The 23989-nt window shown below is 38.6% G+C and overlaps 1 protein-coding gene across 7 annotated transcripts in view; it reads left to right on the forward strand.

The window, feature by feature from the left end:
* The window catches only part of LRRC4C (leucine rich repeat containing 4C), a 1085469-nt gene that overhangs the window by 620000 nt on the left and 441480 nt on the right, over positions 1–23989 (forward strand). For all 7 annotated transcript variants that reach the window (XM_064492434.1, XM_064492435.1, XM_064492432.1 and 4 more), the window contains one exon: positions 15852–15988. The gene's annotated coding sequence lies outside the window, so the exon portion shown is untranslated. The remainder of the gene's footprint in view (positions 1–15851; positions 15989–23989) is intronic.

Here is a 23989-nt window from a genome sequence, read left to right on the forward strand (position 1 = left end):
TTTTTTCCCCAAATGCAGTCCTTGCCCTTTTTCACCCTGAATCAGTGCTCATAAAATGGATTCCTTGTCACTGGTCTAATTCAATTTCCAGATTCATAAATGTGTAAACAGAGGTTCATGGAGGTGAGTGACCAAATTGACAAATGAGAGGTTGGCACTTACCCTTCCTTACCTCCACATTCTGCAATTTTGCTGCTGATATTTCTACACCATATACATTGTTTTGTTTTGTTTCTGAAAGCAGGATTGATAGTGTGCCTTAGCAAATGGGCAAAAAACCTGTTCAATGTTCCTAGAAAGTCTCTATTTTTAGGCAAGCATACCATCAATGTAGCCACATAAAAAATGATGCTTGAATTGGTCAGAGGCAAATGTGGTCCTCTTCAGAAACACATCCCTTCCCCTAATGTTCACAGTTTGCAGGAGGACGTGTTAAGAGAGAGAAGTCTATATTGTATCGTCAGAGATTTACTGTGTGTCTGGAAGATCACTTAAATGCAATCCCCAAGTGGAAAAAACCTTTGGTGCTTTTTTTAACCAAAGCACAGATTTTCCTTATGGGTGAGGGGACCCTGAAATGAAAGAGGAAAGCCTCTGTCTAGTGAAGGTGGTCATGTAGTCTAGAACTTACTGCTGAGTTTGATATATTGTTCCCTCTTCTCCAGAATGCACAATGCACCTTGTATGGTTTTGAAGTAACAATTTTTTTTTTTCCTGGTGGAAAAGTTGCTCCTGGAAAAGGAAATGAACAAATCTCATTGTTGGTGAAAAAGAACAGCTCTGAAAAAAATATTGTTCTCAGTGACAATTAAAGTTATTATCAAGGAAATCAAATGTTTTAGTGGCAGTAAGAATATGGTGTGGTTGATTGGGTTTATTATAGAAGAAGACATATCATATCCACTATCTCTATAATGAGTTCAATGTTAAGTGAGTGCATCCTGGGGAGAGATGTTAGATTCTGTATCATAGTTAGAAAGGTAAGTGTAGCCAGCAGAGGTTTAGATTGAACAGAAATATTTCCACAGCAGAAAAGAAGTACAAGTGACAGATGATATCCCATCATCAAAGTGCCAGGTGGCACAGCCCAATCAGAATTTGCAATGAGAGGTCTCGATCTGAAGTCATTGTTAGAATTATTGAGAGTATAAATGCTGATTGAAATACAATAAAAGGGTCTTGTTAAAGCACACAAGTGCTGATTGGAGCTCAGTCGTTGCTCCAAAGGCAGCTGCAACAGAGCAAAAGTAATAGTAGACCTTGGGGTGGGGGTGACGAGGGAGAAGGGGCAGTGCTGGAAAGAGAAAGGAGAGGAAATAAAAAACAGTCCCCCCCAAGCTTTCTGTTTGAAGCATCAGCTATCTAAGAATTCCTAAACTCTGGCCATTGACCTGAAATCTAAAAGCAGGGAAAAGGAGTCTCTGAGAATCCTTTGACTTTGAAGATGAGACTGCAAAATATTTGCTTCCTTTCTAACTTTTTTTTTTTGGTTTATTGGTGTGTTCATAAAAAGAAAACTCCACTTGAGTTTCTAGCAGGCTGCCTTCTGATCTCCTGAAAATTCACTTGGTCCCAGTATGTGATGAGTGGATTTTATGAATTCTGCACGGGGATTATGGTTAGGAGAAAGGGAGAAAGAGTTCATTCAGTCATTCATTTATTTTTTTCAGCAATATAATACATCTGCCTGATTGGAAATCTGCCAGGAAAGTGGTTTGACCCCATTCAAAAAGAGAATGAACCACCTATTCTGGGTTTATATTTGCCTTTAAAAACTCAACAGATAAACAAGATTGTACTGTGTAGCACAGGGAAATATATACAGGATCTTGTGGTGGCTCACAGCAAAAAACATGTGACAATGAGTATATGTATGTTCATGTATAACTGAAAAATTATGCTCTACAGTAGAATTTGACACAACATTGTAAAATGACTATAACTCAATAAAAAAAATGTTTACATACTAAAAAATTACAGTTTAAGAATTTTATATTTTAAAATTAAAAAAGAACAAAAAAATAAAAACTCAACAGCCACAGGGCCTTGAACCATGGGTAGAGAGGTCAGCACATCAAACCAAGATCATCACTGAGGCACGTGCCCTGATAAGTTACCATCTGATGCTCTGTCTGCTTCTATTACTCCCCTTCTTTGATGACGAAAACCAAAAATCAATTCCTCTAGCCTCACAGTTCCTACCACTTTTCTCCACGATACCTTGGCTTTGGGAAAATATAAATTAGAAGTGAATGGAGGAAGGAAAAGCTCTCTGGTCTCTATTCCATTGGGCTATTGCTTTTAAAGTACAAGTAAGACCACACTTTAATTTATAGCTGAGAGTTCTCCATGGTTTAGTTCCTCTGCTCCTTGCCCATGTTTTCCTCTCTCATTATAGATTGATGATGGTGAGCAATAGTTTTTCTCAGGTGTTGGTACAAAAAACAGTCAGTAGAATGTATGAGGATTTTGTCCAGCAGGAGTTGGGATGAGAGAGAAAGTTCTGGTTTTAGAGACAAGGAAAATGAAAGCAATGAGATGCGCTTGTACCCCCCGCCCCCCCCCCCCCAAACTTCCTTTGCAGCCACTTTCTGTGCAGGCCACTTAAAATCTGTATGTTTGTATCTGTATATGTCTTCTTCTTTCTCTCTCCCTCTCTCTTTTTAAGAGGGATAGCAAATAAACACACACTGGTTGAGGACATATTGGTTTGGAAGATGGCCAAAGATAGAATTATTTAACAAGCACAACCATTTTCATTTTTTTTTTTAAATTGGTCTCTGGAGCTACAGCAAATATCATGTGAGATTTACTGTACAAAGAAATGAGAGGAAGTAAGTGCAGCAACCTCTGGATGCCAAATGCCATTTATAAAGGTATTTATAACTGAAAGGGTTCTTAAGGATCAAATCCGTGTCATCAGAATCACCTGGGAATCTTCAAAAAATTAGTGTATCTCAGCCTCATCTCTCAAAATTCATCTCAAAATTCTGATCAGTCAGTTTGCTGGAGGAGTTCAGACTTGCATACTTAATTTTTTTTAAAAGGATGTGTGTAATTGTGATGCACACTCAGAATCGAGAATTTCCAACAACCCAGCTTTTTTTACACAGGAGGGGATTGTTTTAGTTGTCTATTGCTGCATAACAGATTATCCGAACTTAGATGCTTCACACAACGTAAATGTATTATCTCACAGTCCTGTGGATCAGAGATCCAGGCACAGCTTAAGTGCTTCTCTGCTCATTGTCTAACAAGGTTTCAGCCAATTTATCAGCAGGGCTGTGTTCCTTCCTGAAGTTCCGAATACTTGTCCAAGCTCTTGTGATTTTTGGTGGAATTCCTTGTGGTTCTGGGAGTGAAGTCCCTATTTGTTACTAGTTTGGCTGAGGGTGACCCTCTGCTCCTCCAGGACACTGCAGTTCCTTTCCACAGCCTTCTCAGAGATGCCCTCATGGACCATCTGACAAGATGGTAGCTTATGTCTTCAAGCCCAGGAGGAGACCCTCTTGCTACATTCTAACAAGATACATTCTTTTGTAATGTAACATAATCACAGCCTGACTGTCCTCATCATCTTTGTCATAGTCTGGTGGCTAAAAGCAAGTCTCAGATTCTTCTCACACTCGAGGGAAATGGATTTAAAGATATGACACGTTGGAGGTCATATCAGAGAGTTTGTCCCTCATAGGGAGCTAAGTTCCAAGTAGCTTAACTGGTAAGTTGGGTTTATATAACAAATTGGTGCAACATGGATAGTCTTATTCGCCAGGATGGTCTTACAGTAGCAAACAAAAGTAAAAATCTCTCATTTCTCTCTCTCTTTAATAGGGCATTCAGGGTGCCCTATAAAAGCTGGTATAGTGAGCATGTATTTCTGCATTCTAACTGAGCTTTTCATAGCATGTGCAAACACTGGTTTATGAGTTTGCTCATTTTTCTCTTACCATGTAGGTAAAATATTTGTGTAAAAATACTAAAGAGTTAATTTACAAAGAGCCTTTGGCCCTAACATATGGCGATGGTTTGGAAAATACTACTTTCTGCTAAAGTATGATTTTTTTGTGGAGAGTGCAACCACATTTTGAATAGTCTGCACGTGTGACTGGAATCATTCATGCGGTAAACATTCCAGCCTAAAGGAAAGTTAAGTATTTGGCAAAAAACATAGATGGCAATGTGAGCTGAAGGTATTTTCCCATTTTTAGCATTTTTATAGCTACTTAAATATATTTTGGACTTAGCATTTCACAAATATGTGGAGGCACCTCAGGAAGAAGTTGGTTATTTTAACTGACCCCTGGCTAAGATAACATAGACAAGTCTGAGATTTTGTCGATTACCATCTGTCTCTAAATCTCTAAGGTCTCATAATTTTGCAATTGGGAAGTTCTTTCCAATATCTTTTTTTTTTTCCTATTTAATTTAAAGTTATTCCATCTTGACATACAAGTAACAACCACAGGCATATGTTGAATGTATTTGGGGAGATACTTTTTCTGTTGCATTATCGGTGTGTTTAAATACGGGTGCTATGATTACAACTAGCTACCATTCTCCTCGTGCCCCAGGTGTAGTTCCTAATGTTAGTTCATCTCATTTGATTAAAAAAATTATTTTTGAGACATTGAAAACATTCAAGTATGTCAATGTAATATTGTCAGACCTGTCTTATATTGGTTTTTTTGGAAAGATATAAATTTGTAGTTACAGCTGATTTTTTATTACCCCCAATCGTGACCTGCTGTCCTTATCAGATGAAGATAATCAGGCTAGAGGTAACTACTATCCTGCAGCATATATGTATTCTCAGTGTGTATATTTTGATACATTTATTCCATATGTATATATCTATAAAGTTGTATAATACTGTTTTATGCTTTTCATTTGCACATATTTTATAGATACACTTTTTCACCTTGCTGTTTGCACTTAATATTATAAAGTAATTCTAAGGAACTAGTTCAGTTATTTTGACTGCTGAATGGTAGTATTCTGTTGTATAAGTCTAATACGAGTTATTTACCCATCTTTAATGGAGGACATCTAATTATTTACCATTACTCATGATTAGAACAAATGCTTCAGTAAACATCTCTGGACATGTCTGTATGTACTTCTGTGGGTGTGTTTCTCCAGGAAAGTTGTATTTTAAACTTGTGGTACTCTAATCCCACAGAAGTAAATATATCTTATCTTGGGATCTAAGACCTGCACACATGCATATATACCTATATGTGGAAAGAGACTTACCTTTAACTTTTCTGCATTCACACGCACACACATTCACATACACATGCACACACACACACACATATACACTTGCATATGTTTACTCCGGGATTTTGTATTCTATTCTGATGTGGGTAAATTAAAGTGGGTAAAGGGGCCCACTGAATTGAATTGGCAATCTCTTGATGGGTTGTAATGATCTGTTTGAAAAATGATGGCGTAGGCGCTATACTTAGTAACAGAACTGCTGTAGAAAATGGGCATCCTCAGCTTCTTCATATTGCGGAATTGCTCTTTAAAGAGTTTTAAAAATGCACACACTCACCAGTGGTGTAAATAAACTTCTATGCCCTTGTGTTTTCTATTTTCTTCTCAGTTTCCTACATCTTGTTTTGTTTTTTTTAATTGAGGTATAACTGACAAATAAAAACTGTATAGATTTTAAGATGTACAGCTTGATATTTTGATGTATATGTACATTGTGAATGATCACCACAAAGTAATTAACATATCCATCACTTCACACAGTTGCTTTTTTTCTTTCTTTCTTTCGTTCCTTCCTTCTTTCTTTCTTTCTCTCTCTATCTCTCTTACTCTCTTTCTCTTTTTTTGTTGTAAGAATACTTAAAATCTAGCTCTTTAGCACATTTCGAGTACACAATACAGTATTGTTAACTACAGGCATCATGCTGTACCTTAGATCTCCAGAACTTATTCTTCTTGTACAATCGAAATTTTGTGCCATTTGGCCAACATCCCCTGCTCCCAAGCCTGTGGCAACCATCATTTTACTCTGTGTCTCTCTGAGTTTTGTCTATTTTAGATTCCACGTGTAAGTGAGGTGATGCACTCTATGTCATTCTCTGTCTGGCTTTTCCAGTTTTCTCAAACTGTCATTGTCTGGATTTGGAGAGATACGGAGATTCTCTGAAAGAATCAGGTTGGTTTTGGTTAAGACCCATCACACTGAAAATGTGCATAAACTTTATAACACAGTAGGAAATAGAATGTGGAATTACCTACCTATGGGTAGCAGATATTTCTTTAGGGTGCCTCCCACTCTCATTCCTAATAACATAAAAGACAATGAACCCAGGTCTCTGGGTTCTTCTCAACCCAGGGCTTCTTTGTAAAAACTTTGCAGAAACCACCAAATTCAGTTTTTTCCAAGTGTGAAAAAGGGCAGGTTTCAGAAGTTACACACTCATTCACTTACACCTTTACTTTCCTGAATATATTTTGCAGGGCTCATTTGTAGGTCTATTATTAAACCAAATTCAAAGTACTCTACCAGAAGTCAAGTCGTCAATCTTACTAAGCCTCAAAAATGAACAACTTTTTTTTGCCTGACATAGTTCTTTGGGGTTATTTGTTCCTTGAAGATTTAGAAGTATTTGTCTATAAAATCATTAGACTTGACTTTTGTTTGGATCAGGGGAATTGTAAGGGGGAGGGGTGGTAGGTGGTTGTGCTCATTGGAGAATGTATTGTTTACTTCCAATTCCATTTCTTTAATGGGCATTCGTTTATTCATGTTTCCTACACATTCTTTAATCAGTTTTGATATTTAATATTTTTCTTAAAAATTCTCTTTTAATAGGCTTTCTGATATTTTTGGCATAAAATTGTTCATGGCACTCTACTACAATTTTAAAGTATCAATTCTATTTCTAATTATAGTCTGTTATTTCTCTGAATTATTTCAAATGTTTCCTTTCCATTATCTGCTTTTCCATGGAGAAAAATTCACTATTGCTGAAAATCTCTGTGATCATTTTGTCACTGCTGCTGTTTTCTTTAATTTCTGCATTCATCCCAAACCGGTTTTCACATGTTTCTTTTTTAAAAATCTAATGTATTTAGTTACATACAAAACCCACTAATAGGCCATGTTTCTTCTTTTATAATATATGTGTGTAATTAAAGCTTAAATTGTCATCATGAAAGTCTTATCATTGTAACCCTTAAATATTAAAAGTATAGTATATTCACTGTCATTCAGTTCCAAATATTTTATAATATTGAGTATAGTTTCTCTTATTTTTACATGAATAATTTAGTTGGCACAGTGTTCCATATATGTCAGTTAGGTTAAATTCATTCATTGGGTTCAAATCTTCCATAAACTTGGTGTTTTAATCAGACAAAGTCATCAACAGGATTGGAACTAGTTTTAGTTTTGCTGAGAAATCTTTATGATTCCTTTATAGTGATTGTTCCTATTTTTCTTAATTTGTCATATTGCCTTGCTGTTTTGCTTTAAGTGACTAAGTGAGGTGTGTTAAAATCTGCTATGATTATTGGATTGCTTATTTCTCCTTTTACTTCTTCCATCTTTAGCTTTATATGTTTTGGGGCCATGTCATTGTTATTAGGTGCATCCAGATTTAGAAATCGTGCGCCTTACAGTTGTATAACTTCAGGCTTAGTAGGGGTTCCCTCTGCTGTTGGAGTCTTTTTCCTGTCTCTATTTAGATATGCATCATTTTATTTAGGTCATCCCACCGGCTAAATTTCCTTCTTAATCCCTCATATCTGGCAGTTCCTCCTCCACCTAATTTTTTTTTCCATAGCTGTGTTATTTATTGTTATCTTTCTTAGATTCATGTCCAACATTTCTATTAGTTTTGTAATGGGAAGTGTGTTCAGGTTAGTTTAATCTCTTATGTGGTCAGAATTAGAAATCCAAACCATAATAATTTACCCAAAGAAAGGACTTCCATTCTAACTAAATAAATCTTGTCTAAGGGGTTCTTATTTCAAACAAAACAAGACAAAATAAAAGCTTTATTGCAGTCTATTTTTAGGAGATCTAATTTACTAAATGATTTCAGAACTAGCAACTTATTACTACTATTATCCCTACCAGTAACAACCCTACTACTCTTTCTACCCAAAGTAATAGTGGTTAATAGCTAATACTTGCACAGTGCACACTCTACGCTAGCTGCATTTTAAACTCCTTTGCCTGCATTAGCTCCTCACTTAATCCTCACACAAATACTCTGAAGTAAATGTTATCACTGTTCTCATTTCACAAAGAGACAGAGGAATAAAAGTTAAGTAACTTACCCAAGATTACTTAATTATGAAATAACAGAAACAGAATCTGAATGCAGATGATTGGACTCGAAAGCCCCATTCCTCATCACAACATCAGGGCAGCATTTCGATATGGGTGTTTGGTCATTTCTTCCTTCAACCAGATGCAAAGACATGACTCTCAATGCGGATTCCTTTCTTTATTTCTCTCTGAGAATTCTCTGGTGCTTTGTGTTTGAGGTTGGAGTTGTGTGTGACAAGAGAGGGACAGAAATGACACACAGACTATTAGCAATCAAACTCAGAGGATTTCTGTTCTATCTTTATGTTGCCTAATGTGTGATAGGCATTCCAGAAAAAAAAATGTGGATAGTGAAAAATAATAGCTATCCTTAATTAGCATTTATCTTACATCAGAAGTAGTGCTTTTTGCTTTCCATGGGTTATCTCATTTAAGATTAAAACAAGCTTTCTAAGTAAATACCATTATTATACCCTTTTGCAGTTGAGGAAACAACTCAGAAAGTAACTGTGACAAAGTCAGTGATCGCCACCTGGATTTGAACTGAGGCCATGTGACTCTATCATGAGTACAGATGATTATAAAGTGATTTTGCCTCCCCAGGAAAGAATGAATGAAAAAATAGCCGCGATTTTCCTTACAATCAAGCTTAGCCTGAAAACCTAGCTGAAACAGTTGTGAGATGTGGCATAATCATATGCTCTGCTCGTCTTATTTTGATGTGTTCCTGGGCAGGTGGAATGTTAACAACTAGAGTTCCATAAGCGTATTTAAACTTAGATTTTGTTTCAAAACATTAAGAAATAGACTATGGTAATGAATGAAAGAAAGGTACATACTGACATCGGTTTCTTTTCTGAAATCAATATATTAAAATATTTGATATTGAGTTATATAAATTGTAATTATATATCGTGTTTCTGATTGAAGATAGCAGATAGGATATTATCATTATAAATATAATAACTCAGTTCTTGATTGTATGTTTCTGTCAAAAGTCTCATCGAGATTTGGAATGCTGATGACATAAATACAATAAAAGCACCCTTTATTCACTTATCTCCAATAAAACAACATTAGAAGGAGATACACTCCCTCTTCCTTATGGTCAGCACTTCGGGTCTCGTGGTTCTCTGTTAAATTCCTTATTTGTTGGGATACAATTTGCAGAGATTCTGTCTTTTAGCATTAGTGTCTCTGCTTTGGCTTTCAGTATAAATTATGTCTTTACACTTAAGTGGTGAAAACAACTTTGGAATGCCTTTGGGCTACTTTTGGAGTAATCGCGGTCAGTGGGCACCCAGCGACTGTCAGGTCTGAAAAGGGGGCGGCCAGATGTGCAGGAAACGAGAGCGTACATTAATATCAGGCCTGTGGGGGTGTCGGTGTCTTCTGGACCCTAAGAACCAGGAGAGCCTCGCTGCACCTTCACTTCCCTTAACTCTGGCTCTGTGTTATATACTCTGCAGAGTCAACAGCATCATGTGGCGAAGCGCGCAACTGGAGACGGAGAGCGGGGCCCTTGTTAGACTGGGTCCCCGAGACAGATCTGCCACCAAACCCGAAGGGAATGAGAAGAGCTGTAACTACTTAAGAGTCCTAGTATGTAAGCAGTATGATGAGGCACTAAATGCACCTCTTCGCATTCTCATATCAAGCCTGGATGGCAGGCAGGGGTGGAGGGTAGTCGTTATAAACCCCGTATTAGATGTCTGAAGCCACATCTGCCCGTGGTTGGACTCCAAAATATCGCCCTTCCTTTTGTATGCAGGACACATATAAGGAAGAGTTAATATTTTCCCTGGTCTAGTGTTTACTATAAGATAAGTTCCTTTATTTTAATGATGTGGTATAGCTTTGTAAGGAACTATTAGCTCTTTGATTCAGATGTATGGAAAGACTACAGTGATTGACTGCATCTAAGAAAACGTCAACCTGCACCCTACTTCCACGTGAAAAATCTGACTTTATCACCGAATATTTCTTACCTTTGCTCTTCTCCCTTAATCCAGCTGTACTAATACCATGGATATAACTGGATACAAGGCTAGATGGGAGCTTCCTTATTCCCTTTAGGTGGGACATTATTCTCTTTGAAATATCTTAACTTTGTGTAGAACATATTCACTTTCAGCATTCAGAGATATTTATACCCAGAAAGTCCAACTTGGGTCAGTCATTAGAGTAACCATTTTTAAAGTCAAAATATCTGTGGTGTAAGCAGAAAAGAACATGGAGACCAATGTAAGGTCTGGGTTTTAACACTTCTTAAACAAGTCACTAGCTATATATTCTTGGTCATGTACCTTGTAATTTCACTAAACAGCAGTTGCTACAATTCATTCTAGAGCCTTTTAAATTGTCTTGAGAATGATGTGGGACCACACATAAAAAATACACTGCTTTTTACTGGCAACTCAGAGGTAGCCAAATAGAGCTTATTAAATGAAAACAGAAGCAAAAATATTTAAAATTCATAATGGTGGGAGATTATGATTAATTAAAAAGCTAAGTTTTCTTAAGAATGTTTCTCCATTAATTCATTTTAAATACTAGCTGTAATTCAGCCTCGTTCAATTCACCAGCCTCTCTGGGGGGATCCTTTATTCCTGGCAGAAGTTTGACAACTTGTGGCTTCATGATATATGGATTATATTTTAACAGAGGGATCAGCAGCTCATCCAAATACCTCTGATTCGAAAGGGAAATAACACTTTTAGGTGGAAGCCTGCGATAGACTTGGACAGCTGCATAATGACAAATTAGCATAGGTTTACACAGTACACAGCTCCATTAAAATTTTGATGTCTTAGAAAGGAACAGAAGGTTGTTAATTTCCTAAGGGAAAATCTCTGGACGATGTGAAGACCTGAAACAAAATCCACCCAATGTGACAGGCGGGTTGTGAATGACTGAAAAGACGGAAAAGCCCAAGTTCATCACAGGACAAGTGTGTTGCATTATTCCTAACAAACAGTGGCCCGTTGCAGCTTGGGTGATAACAGCCCTCTCATTTTTTTAAGGGAGGCTAAGAATGCGTAGGCTCTCTCTCTCCTGTTTGGTGAGAGGTGACATAGCATAAGCCTGTTCATATGACCTACGACCATAGCTTTCTCATGCAAATACCTGTGCAAATGGAGAGGAGGAAAATCAGGAAAGGGGGAGGACAGAAACGGGAGAAGGAGGAAGGGAGAGTGGAGGAGGGGAGGAAAGACAAGAAGAATTGGGATGAGGTGGGGGCAGAAAAGGAAAAGAATAAAGAAAACTAGGGAATCTGCTTGATTTTATGACTTAGCAGCCACGGGCTTGTGGCTCCAAAAGTTACTAGACTGTGGGACAAAAGGTGGCTTAATGTGTCAGAGGTTCTGAGATCTGCTCACACGTCCAGCCACACTCTGCAAACGGGAATAACAAGAAATCACTGTGTTAACGGAGAGCGGGTTCTTGTCCTGTGGCAGAAAGAATCCAGAGATGAGAGAGGAGGTCAAGGAAGCAAAGCAAGGATTTCCTAAGCGATAGGACACTCTCAAGGGGAGAGCGGGCAGAGCCAGGCGAGGAGCTGCCCTGAGGTTCTTCTGCAAGCTGGTTATATGGACTGTGGAAATGAACAAGGGGAATATTCATAGGGGAGGCAGGGGCTTTGGGTCGTATTTCCTGATTTTCATCCCAGCTCCACCCTCCTAAGGGGAGGAGGGATTTTTGTCCTTATTTAGTCTTGATTGGAAGTGTCATGGCGTCAGTGCATGATGGGTACTTCTGATCTACAAGGCTGATTTTATTGTAATGAGGGCATCATGAGCAAAACTTCAGACACTAGAGAGTCCCACCTTTCCCCACCTTTCCTTGTCTGCCTCTAGGATTTTTGTCACTCCAGAATGTGTGGTTGTCTGTCAGTCCAGAGGTTCCTGCTTTTCTCTGTCCAGTGATCCCCATTGTTTACAAGGTGTATACTTTCCTGCCATTTGGCCCATGGCCCCTTTCACTGCTCACATCTAGCTCTTTTCCTGCTCTAACAACTCCTGTCCTTCTATTAGGACTAACAGTAGGAATTTGTGAGCAAAAGGTGACTTCACTTCAAAGCTGTCTGGGACGGTGGGTTTCTGTAGAGGTCTTCAAACTCCACGGGCAGCAGGAGAACATAGGAAAGTGATTCGCAAAACTTGTGCCACCCAAAACTCCTCTAGCATTTTCCTTCTGTCACATGAACCCCATAATTTGAATTGCTTTCTACTGAATAGAGTCCCTGGGTTTAATGATATGTAGTGTGTTTTCCACATTCTTATTAAGCAGTCAGCCATATATTTCTATTGTCATTCCAGATTGATACTAGAAAACACAGTTTCCTCCCTGCGTTGATTTAAATCCAGACACAAAGACACCTGGCCTTTTAGATAGCCTTTATCTTGTTGTAGATGATACTAGTCACGGCCTCTTTTGAAATATTGACAATAACACCGGGTATTGTTTAAGTGGGAGATTAATAAACATATAAAATGATAATATTCAAGTAAAAAGGGGAGTGAATTGAGACAGAAAACTTCAGACCAGCTGGGGGAATGAATAAAGATGTAAGTGAGGTAGGAAAGAGACCCTGGGGCCCCCTGATAATGTTAAGCCAGTGTTAACTTTCCCCTCACCTTTCTACCTGATTATGACTGATATGTGGCCCACCCTTCCATGTTATTAGCCCCAGATAAGTGGAAAGATGCATTAGAAGGTGGAAGCAATGGTTATAGAGTCAGACCCTGCTCCTTGCTAGGGGAGAGATTTAAGAGAATCTCTTGTTTTCCTGAGCTCTGCTTTTCCAGCTGTAAAATGTGGACACTGATCTGTGTGATCTTGATAGCTCCTATTCTAACGTGCAGTCAATTTTTTTTTAATATCAATTTCTCAGAGCCTCATTTTTCTTATCTGTAAAAATGGGAAGAATGCCTACATCACAAGGTGACTTTGGGAATTAAAAGATAGCAGTTGAATATCTTTCCCTATACGAATCTATGTAATTCCTGAATTTAGTTATCAAGAATTTACTGAACAGGTATGACACTGTTTGAGTCTATTTGAGTCCGGTATTTCACATAGCAACTGATGAGTTTTTGGATAGTGAGGATTTATCAGATGCTTTTAGTTCCTGGATAGCTATGGAAGCACCTTGCACGTAGGCAACCCTCAGTGAAGATTTACTCTGGTTTCCTTGACCGTGAGGATAGAGACAGCCTTGCTCAGCTTTGCACCCCCAGTACACAGCACAGTGCCTGACAGTCAGGAGCGCCCCGTGGAGGTCTGTGGCCCTCAGGCAAGTCATGGGATCTTGTTGGGTCTCAAGTCCTGGGCTATAAAATGTGCTCAACAGTATCCATCCCCCATGGAGTGGTTGGAAAAAATGGTAAACGATTGTTTCAAAAAAGGTAAAATCACGACTGTCATACAGATAACAAAGTGAAGAAGTGTAAAAGATTTTACATAACTCATTAATCAGTGAGAGAACCAGGAGTGATATAACCAGTTAAAAAGAAAAATCCAAAACAAAGACACATTTATAGATTCAGAATATTGAAATTAATGTGCTAAGGAGGTAAAACTAGCTTCTTGCACAAAGTTAATTGAACCTCTACTAGACAGGATAAAATGTGTCTATAGAGAATTATTTTGTACTGCTAACAGCTATGTATATTTTACAGAGTTGTAAATTCTGTAGAATTCTTCCATAGAATCAGAATCACATAAGCAGAAAGGTGTGCTGTGGACAATGTATACAGTTTTCCATTGAAGCACAACATTTTCCCCACATAAGTAAGTTAGATAATCATGTAAATTACTTAGCTTGTGCCTAGCACATAGCAGATTTCCAATAAATGGTTACTTTTAAAAATTGTAACCAGGAAGCAGTGACAATGATACAGACTATTTTGTAGAGACTCAGTAAATTGAATCAGAACTTCAACTCGAACAATGACTTAATCTATATTTTAGATGAGGTATTTTTCCCCTCATGAAACTCAGGGTCCTCCTCCTCTTTTTAAACTCTTAGCTCTACTATATTTCTTTAACATGTGCTAAGAAGAGTCTGCAAATTGCTGAGCAAATTTAGACATTTCTCTCTAGAGTTAAATATTGTCCTAAGGGCAATTCTTACAATAACACAGAATGACATTGAGGAAAACCAAGTTCGACACAAACTTAACAATGGCTGCTTATTTATGTATTTACAGAGAGAAGACTCCTCCGCTGTCACTTTTGTTTAAGCAATGGTTCAAAGTGTTGAAAAGGGGAGTTAATTTTATGGAGTCAAGGGACATATTACTGAGACTGTATCTAATTGGCAAGGGTTCTATTAAGTTCAGGAGATTTTCTAAATGGTACATTTGACAGTTCTTGGTTGGCTGTAAGGGAACAAGAAAGAAGTTTGGGGATGTTTCAAAAGAGGAAGTATTGTTCACTGTGCAAGCAGAGGATTTTCTGTGTCCGATCGCCTAGAACAAGAAGGGGTCCATGGGGTTCTTTGTTGATGTCATAATGATTGTAATAGGTTTGGAGGAGAGAACCACAATGACTGATGGTTTCTTAATATAAACCAGTTAATATAAGAGAGAGTTAAAAAATTAATATGGTTTAGATGTGAATGAAATGATTTTGTTGAATTTAGTTAAAGTAGCCCGTGAATCCAAAATAGACCTTTGAAATTTCAGGTCAAAACAATTGTGATGGGGAAAAGAAAAATTATGTGGTTAAGGAATCTGACCTTATGATATGACATATAACGACATGAAATTTATTACAAGTTTTTCCCTGGAAGTCAGCATAGCCCAATGTCCAAGTCACTCTTTTTCTTTTGTCTTAAGACAGATTCAGTGTGAAAGTGTTTTTTGATATTAATTATTTAGACAAAGCAAAACAATAATTGATGGTCCTCTCCCACTCCCGAGTAACAAAAGAGTAAGAGCAATGGACTGAGCTTAGCTGGTCTTAAAATCTGACATCCCTGACTTCTAAGTTTTTTCCCTATGATCTGAAAAATGAAGCTAATAAACACATGCCAGACAGAGACCTATAGGTAGTGAGTGCTTAGAAAAGTGGTTATATGAATTGAGTAAGATTATACATATTGTATATATTTCAAATGTTATACATATATATGATATATGTTTATATATATTACTAATATATATTATATATATGCTATATAACTAGCAAAACCCCAGGCCCATGGTAACTTCTCAAATTTAAACTGTTTTTCACCTTCTCAGGTCATGCAAGAACAAGAACATTTAGTGAAGTCTATTACATTGAGCCCCTAATCAATACATTTTTAGGAAGCCTTTATCATTTACCTGGGCTTCTACTAGGTGTTAATTATAGACACAAAACCACATTAACATGTAATATAGTTCTTAAAAGGGAAATTTTTTTCTTCCTACCCCTTTCTAGTCAACCAATAATAAAAATATTCAAGTATTTTTGGTGTGAGTTATGGGTGCTATAATCTATTTGATCAACCAGCATTTATTGAACATTATGTATTCCTAAATATATCCTTTTATTCTGTTTTATATAGGAGTTACTGGGAGAGCAGAGATAACCTATGTAGAATAACAATATGGAAACATCCTGAAACCACGTTGGAGTCTCAGTAAGTTGACTGGATTCAGATTTCACAAGCAGGGATACTGGTCCATGGACAATTGGCTACAGGTAAGTGAGAGGTATCATTTACTCCGTTAGGCTCTTGCAAAGATTGATTGACTGTGGGGTTGTTAATCACCTTTCAGATGATTGTAATTTTCCTTCGGCACAGCTGACAGCTTCCCTTCCCTCCCAAACGTACACGTGTGGATGCCAACATATGGCTAAATGTCTGGCCATTTCATCTTGTTCATTTGGGCTTCAGTCAATTACAAAAGGAGGAAGCAGGGGGAAAGAAGGACCCACCTCATAAAACTTTTACTCGTAGTGATTTATGCGGAGGGGTGGGAGTCAAACTGTTTCTGGAACAGATGTTTCTTTGCACTGCCCCGGGAGTTGAAGGTAGCAGACTGGTCTGCCCAGGATTCAGGACGGAACAAACAGACAAATGGTGACGCTCTCCTCCCCCCTCCCCCCCCTTTTTTTTTTTGAAACTGGGGCAGCAGTTGGGTCATTAATATGAAACAAAGTGTTTGGGAAAGGTAAGCGGCTTTTTATTCTCCCTTTGAAAACCTGGTGAAAACCTGGGAAGCTTGGTGGGGTGACAGCATGACAGCGTTTTCTATTGGGCTCTTGGGAAAGCTGAGCTTGTCTGAAGGAACCAGTCTGGAGCAATCAAAGTCCAAGCGACTCATACAAGTGGCAGTTTGTGGGCTGAGGGCATGGGACGTGGCATCCTCTGTAGTTAAACGTTGTCTTATCAACAGTCAAGGCCACTTGTGCCTAGAAATAGGAGTTGTCCAGCTCTGTGAAATGGAAATAATCTGTTCATTCATCTGTGGGGTTTCACAGATGTGTTGAGGCGAAAAAAAAAAAAAAAGTAAGATCAAGTTATAGTGGCATTAAGCTGCATCTCTGGCAAGGGAGACATTTATGCTTGCCATCGTAATTGGCAAATACTTACTTGAATCATTCATGCTGTTTTAAGAGGGGAGTAGAAATATTATTAGAACCTGGCACCAGGGCAGGAGGAGATGCTCATACATTGTCTTGTGAGTATCTAGCTCTCTGGGTCTCACGTCTAACAGCTCTCGGTCCTGAATCCGTAGCTGAAGAGCTTCCCTGAAGACAGCTATTCTTCCTTGCATCAAGTCCATCGCATTACGTGGATTAAGCTGAATAGAAGGCATGTTATCTGTCTTCCAGGAAACCACTTAGTCTTGAGAGTCACGTAAGAACATAGATATGGAGGGTTTTTTCTAGCATGTAAAGTGCTCTCTAAAGATGAGGAGGTAATGGTAAGATGGAGATAAGGCAGCAGCCCCTCAAGAGGTACACGAGCCAATAAAGAGAAAAGACTTGACGCGCTCTTGGTTGTTTTGTTCACTTGCTTTTTGTTTGGAGGGCTTTTTGAAGTGCATGTGATGGTCCTCTGTCTTTGCCTTCACTCTCAGTCCTTCTGTCTGTTCAGAAGAGAGGGTGTTGTTTCCTTTTACTTAGACTCTTGTGTTTGTAGAGGAGAGACTCATATAAGTGACTCAAGTGGAAAGAGAGTTATTCTGTTAACATGTGTGGGCTGGCACTGAAACAGAATTTGAAAACAAGGGGGGAAAAAGAAAGTTCTAGAACCCTCTTATATGTTTGTACCATCCTCATAAGCAACAGGGAACTTATCCTCTTTGCGACTCTGATTCTCCCTGAACATATATTCTATTCATTCTGCCCCCACTCCCCATCTCTCAGCTTCTGATTGCTTTTCTGCTCCTTCTTGTATTTGCTTCTCTCATAATTTTGCTTTGTACATAGCTTCTCATGGCCCCTCTAGCCACCTCCCATTTATTCAGCTTCAAATCCTGCTGCTAACTGCCTGCATCTGTTGGGTTACACTCAGGAAAACAGAAACCACACCAGTGATTTTAACAGATAAATTCTAAGAATTATTAACCAGATATTGGAGAATTAAAAATGCAAAAAGGGACGCCAATGAATCACTGAGGTAGAAGCTGCAGGGAGTGGCTACTAGGCTGGCTGCAGGGACAACAGGCAAGAGTTTGAGGTGATTAGAATTCAGAATGTTGGAGGAGGGGCTTTACAGAACTGGAATTCAGTAGCTTTGGGTAGAAGTGTTAACTGAAGGTAGAAGAACTTTAAAAGCTTGGATGGGGCCGGGGGTGGAGGACAGTACTCCATTTTGCTGGAATCCATGTCTCTAAGAAGTTATGTCAGCTAGCTGGTGTAGTGGCCTCAGGAGCTCAGATTAGGGAGCACAAAGACCTGGGACTCAGGATTTTGTGAGGAATGCTGTTGAGCTGATGTCACAGTGTGGAGAATTAGAAGGGAACCCACAGGCAGAGCTGGGACCGCATCTCTGAGGAAGGGGTCCCAGGCAGTGAGCACTGTTGTATCACCTGGAGAGGGGGCGATGGGCTGTTTCTAGGCGTGCAGACAAAATGCAGAGCGGAACCAGCTGTTGCGTAGGGAGACACTGTTGGGAACATTCTCTCTGACTGTCCAGTCTCCCTCTAGCTTTCTCTGTTGGCAGAAACAGGGAGTGAGGTGGCAAAGGAGAACTGCACTTTGCCCAGACCCAGGCTCAGTATTTCAAAGCAAAATAAAAGATGGATTTGAACTGAGACATATTAATTTAATAGTGGGCACACAGCCTATCCCCTGTTTATGTGTAAAGGGGTATGTACGTGTGTATGTGTGTGTGTGTGTGTGTGTGTGTGTGTGTGTGTTTAAATTTTCAAAAAGTGAGACTCTGATTGGCTTGATTCATCTGATGACTGAGGTCACAGATGTTGACTTAACTAAGATGTGCTGACTTTTAGTCCAGTGCCACTCCCAGCTTAATCAAGCGGCATCAGATGGTGGGTTATAAGAGAATGCAACGGAAAGCATTCCACTTAAGGCTTTAAACCAGATTGTTTTCCTGAAAATCAACTGAGGACATTCATGTGATTGCTCGGTGGAACAGATATAAAATATGTAAATGTGACATAGTTAATGATTGACTTTTTCATTAAGCTTTTTATTGTGAACCTACTGTACATGAAAATGTACTTTTAAGAAATAACGTGGAGAGATCCCATGTACCCTTTCCTCCATCCCCCCTAATGAATTACCTTACAAAACTACAGGACAGCAAGACAACCGTGATATTGACATTAGTACAGTCAAGGTACAGAGTTTGTCTGTCACACAAGGGTCCCTTCTGTTGCCCTTTCTCGGCCACACCCACTCCATTCCCACCCCCAACCTCTGCCTGAAGTGTGGGCAACTATTAATCTGCTCTCCATTTCTACAATTTTCTCATTACAAAAATATTTGATAGATGGAGTCATGAAGTACGTAACAGTTAGGGACTGGCTCTTCTCACTCAACTTAATTCTCAGGAGATTTATCCAAGTTATTGGGTGCATCAACAGTTCATTCGTTTTTTTCAACTGAGTAGTATTTCATGGTAAGGATATACAACAGTTTATCTTCCCATTCTCCTGTTGAAGGATGTCTTGATTGTTTGCAGTTTGAGGCTGTTACAAAGTTGCTGGAAGCATTTACGCACAGATTTTTGTCTGAATATAAGATTTCGTTTCATTTCCTGGAAGTGTAGTTGCTAGATTACATGATGGTTGCATACGTAGTGTTTTTTCCCCAGGTTTACTGAGATATAATTGACATATAACATGGTGTAAGTTTAAGGTGTACAGTGTGATGATTTCATACATATACACACTGTGAAATGTTTAACACATGCTTCATCTCAAACAATTGCCATTTTGTTATTGTTATTATGGTGAAAACATTTACGAGCTACTCTCTTAGCAACATTTAACTATATAATGCAATATTTTTAACTGTAGTCACCATGCTGTACATCAGATTCCCCAAAACTTATTCATCTTATAGCAGAAAGTTTGTGGCTTTTGATAAGTGTCTCCCTATTACTCGCACCTCCTACCCTGGGTAACAATGAATCTACTATCTATTTCTATGAGTTTAATATTTTTAGATTCCACATATAAGCAAGATCATACAATATTTGTCTTTCTCTGTCTGACTTATTTCACTTAGTATAATGCCCTCAAGGGCCACCCATGTTGTTATAAATAGCATGCTTTCCTTCTTTTTTATGACTGAATAATATTTCATATATATATGAGATCTATATCTATGTATTACATTTTCTTTATCTATCAATTCATTGATTGACACTTAGGTGGTTTCCATATCTTGATTATTATGAATAATGCTGCAGTGAACATGCGGCTCCAGATAGTTCAAGGCAGTGATTTGATTTCCTTTGGTTACATACCCAGAAGTGAGAGAGCTGGATCATGTGGTACTTCTACTTTTAATTTTTTGAGGACCTTCTGTGATATTTTCTGTAGTGGCTACACCAATTCACATCCCCACCCACCAGGATCCCCTTTTCTCCACATCCTCACCAGCGTTTGTTATCTCTTGTCTTGCTGATCATAGCCAGTCTAACAGGTGTAAGGTGATATCTCATTGTGGTTTTAACTTGCAGCGCAAACCGCTGAATTTTGATGAAGTCCAATTCATCAGTTTTTCCCTTTATGGATCATGCTTTGGTGTCCAGTCTAAGAACTCTCTTCCTAGCCTGAGACCCCAAAGATTGTCTTCTGTTTTAGCCCCCTAAAGGTTGTATAGTTACATTTATTCTATTTAAGTGCATAACCCATTTCAAGTTAATTTTTGGATAAGATGTGAGACTTAAGTCACATTAGGGACAAGCCTGTCGATGTCCACCTGCTCTTCTTGGTTTGGACATCTACTGATTTTTCCGTCCATTTGAAATCGCCCTTATTGTTAGTGTAAACAGTAATTTGCAGCTGAAATCTGGACATTTGGGGTATTGTATTACAAGACTCTATATCTTATTTACACCTTCTGTTTTAGCTGCCTTCTTCTGATATTGATTCAGCAGGGGAGGTGGGGGTGGGAGCAGAAATTCGTGTTCCTTACTTGGCCTCTGTTGCAGCATGAGTGCGTGGGAGCTCCTCATTACCTTTGAGTGTGGGCCGGAGTTCCAGCCCCCACTAGACGTGCACTGACATGTCCCCAGCTGGGAGGTACAGGAGGGTGGTGTGACTGCCACCCACTTGGTCACCACTGACGTCATGGGCGAAAGAGTGGCCTCATTACTGCTGGAGGTAGGGAAAGTCCTTGCGCTCCCTGAAGTTGATGCCTTTCCAGCATGTCGGGATGTCTAGCATGGAAGGGCCCCCGTTCTGCTGAGTGAAGGCAGAGGGACAGACTCCCTGTGTCACCTCAATTAGCAACACAAAGGGTGGAGAGTGGACTTGTTGATACAAGTTCTGGTTTCCTACCTGACCTTGCCTGATGCCTCCTCGGTGGGGAGTTTAGGGGACCTTGTCATAATTTGGTGAATGTGAAGGTCTAGGGTCCCATTAGGGCTTTTCTGGCTTGGGTAGGGATAAAGCAATAGTTGTTTTTTGGTTTTTTTGTTTGTTTGTTTGTTTGTTTGTTTTTTGTGCTGTTCAGCTGGATGAGAGTCACTGCTATCTTGCTAATAAACTGCCTTTTCCTTGTCCTTTGGGTAGAGAGTAGACATTTGTTGTTTCCTTCTTTCTTTCTTTCTTTCTTTTTTTTTTTTTTTTGTCTATAACTGTTGGAATTTCTAGGTTTCTGGTCTCTTCTACTCCAAGTCTGGGATCTGTAAGGCAGAAGGAAAACCCAAGAACTCACCATCATGTCATTACTTAGATCTCAGCTTCCTAGACCATCTGCCTCCTACTCTCCAGCTTTAAAGGTCTTCTTATATATTTCTTATTTACATATAACGTCCAGAGTTTTTAATTGTACTTAATGGGGTGAATAGGAAAAACAAAATCTACTCTATCTTCCTGGAAGTGGGAGTCCCTTGGAAGCATTTTTGATGAAATTTTGATGGGTCCATTTTTATTGCTAATTTTTAAAAACAATAATTCAGTGAGAACCATAAAGCTATAAAAAAAAACCCAGCAAAACAAAGCAAACAAAAAACAAAAAAATTCAACCTTTCATTAAGTCCATTCCCCTGTATTCGGATAGGAATGCATGCAAACCCATCTCAAAGAGACGATTACTTTATACAGTAGAAGCTTAAACATAATTATCGAATGAAGGACTAGTTACTAAATTAATTAATTTAGCAAATTGTCTTCTGCATGCTAAACAATGTTCCAGGCACTGAGGAGGGCATATTAAGTATGTATGTGTGTGTGTGTGTGTATATAGATATGTATATATAGATAGATATAGTTATACAGACATAACTATCAAGTTATATAAAAACCATTAACACTGCTATAATGGAAGGACTATCATAACTACAATATATAAGGTAGAAAAAGTTATCTTTCATCTCCTCCGAGCAAGGCAGTGTCTTGTTCCTCTTTGTCTACTGCTTGTGTCTAATGAAGCACATTACTCATCATACATGACATGCTGAAGGAGTTTAGCAGGGGAGGAGAGAGCACTTTGAGCTGCTGGGAAGTGATCTGTCGTATATTTTCCAAAATTTCTGTAGAAAAGAGGCCTGTAACATTACTAAGTAACACATTCTCATATTGCACATTCCTTTACCAATTTAGAAACTTTTATGTGAGTCCTGTCCTTGCAAATGAACTGAGGCGCTTATTGTTCTGGCCTTGGTAGAAGCAGAGGAGAGATAAGCAGCCTTTTTCACACATATTACTTTTAAATATTTAAGATCAAGTGCCCATCTATCTCATCATAGATGCTTTGACTCCAAATACCAACCACAAGAGCTTCATGTTTTACTATATAATATATATATATATCTGTATATATATATATACACATGCTGATGGTCTGTGAGTCAAATGTCAATCCCACCCATCCCAATACACACAAGACAAAACAAACAAGTGCACTGAACAAACAAAAAGAGCAGCATATGGTAACAAGATGATTTAACATCACTGTCCTTTAAGGCAGGTGTGAATTCTATCCTTAAACATAGTCCAAGGAGGGGTTCTGAGTTTCATCAGTTTATTGTAAAGTCTGACAGGCTGGGCATCCCATAAACAATGGCTTTCCGATTACCCAAGGATGGAACTTTATCCACAAATATAAAAAGCCCTTGGCAGGAAGTCAGAATCACAGCTAACGAACTCTCCAGCATGTCACTCCTGGATCAGGGGACGCCAGAGGCGTACAGAAACCAACAGGAACCCTGATGCTAAGAATCTTGATGGAATAGAAACAAGCCACGTTTAATGCATGGCAAGGAGCCGCCTGCTAAAGAAGAGTCCTGCTCATCACAGGCAGATGAAAAGAGATCCTTCTAACCTATATCCTAGACACTTAGAGGACATCAGCTTTGACTTGTGCATTTGATAAGCAGCGGTAGACTGAGGAGGGTTTTCTAAATAATGAGTATTTACAGGACCAGTTTTTTAAAAGAGCATCCTGGTGTTTGTTTGGTTGGCTTACTCTTTGGGTGAAACGCTCCCCGTGAGTTCCCGTGCTGCAAAGTACAGAGAGATGGCAAAGTTTGGAGTAGGATGAGTTCTACTTTATACGATTTTCAGTGAAAAAAAGTATAGCACATTGAACTAGACAGGCTATATTTACATGTGGTTCATCTTGTTTCACGGAAATTCATTTTAATAGGTTCCTGATACAGAAAAGCACACTTAGAGAACACACCCTTAACACTTCCAAGAATGTGCAACCTTATGACAGCATCCTACCTGTCATTTAAACTTTATAGTTGTCACAGACTGAAATGATCAGGATGCCATATAGTATTCAACATAGAAAATAACCTGTATTAACAGAAAATTGCACTATCCTGTGGGTTTTAAGGTTTATAAAAGTGATTAGACTTTAAAAATTTGCCATGTACCCAGTTATTATTTCTTTTCAAAATATGAATTGAAATATCTTTTAAAATATATTGGCATGATCATAAGCAAAACATGTTTTATTTTTAGAAACTTAGAAACAGAATAACAAGATAACAATCATTTTGTTACAGAAAAGAGATTAAAGGCATCAAAAAGATATGTGTGAGTG

This window comes from Camelus dromedarius, chromosome 12, assembly GCF_036321535.1.
Source record: "Camelus dromedarius isolate mCamDro1 chromosome 12, mCamDro1.pat, whole genome shotgun sequence".
NCBI classification, from domain to species: Eukaryota; Metazoa; Chordata; class Mammalia; order Artiodactyla; family Camelidae; genus Camelus; species Camelus dromedarius.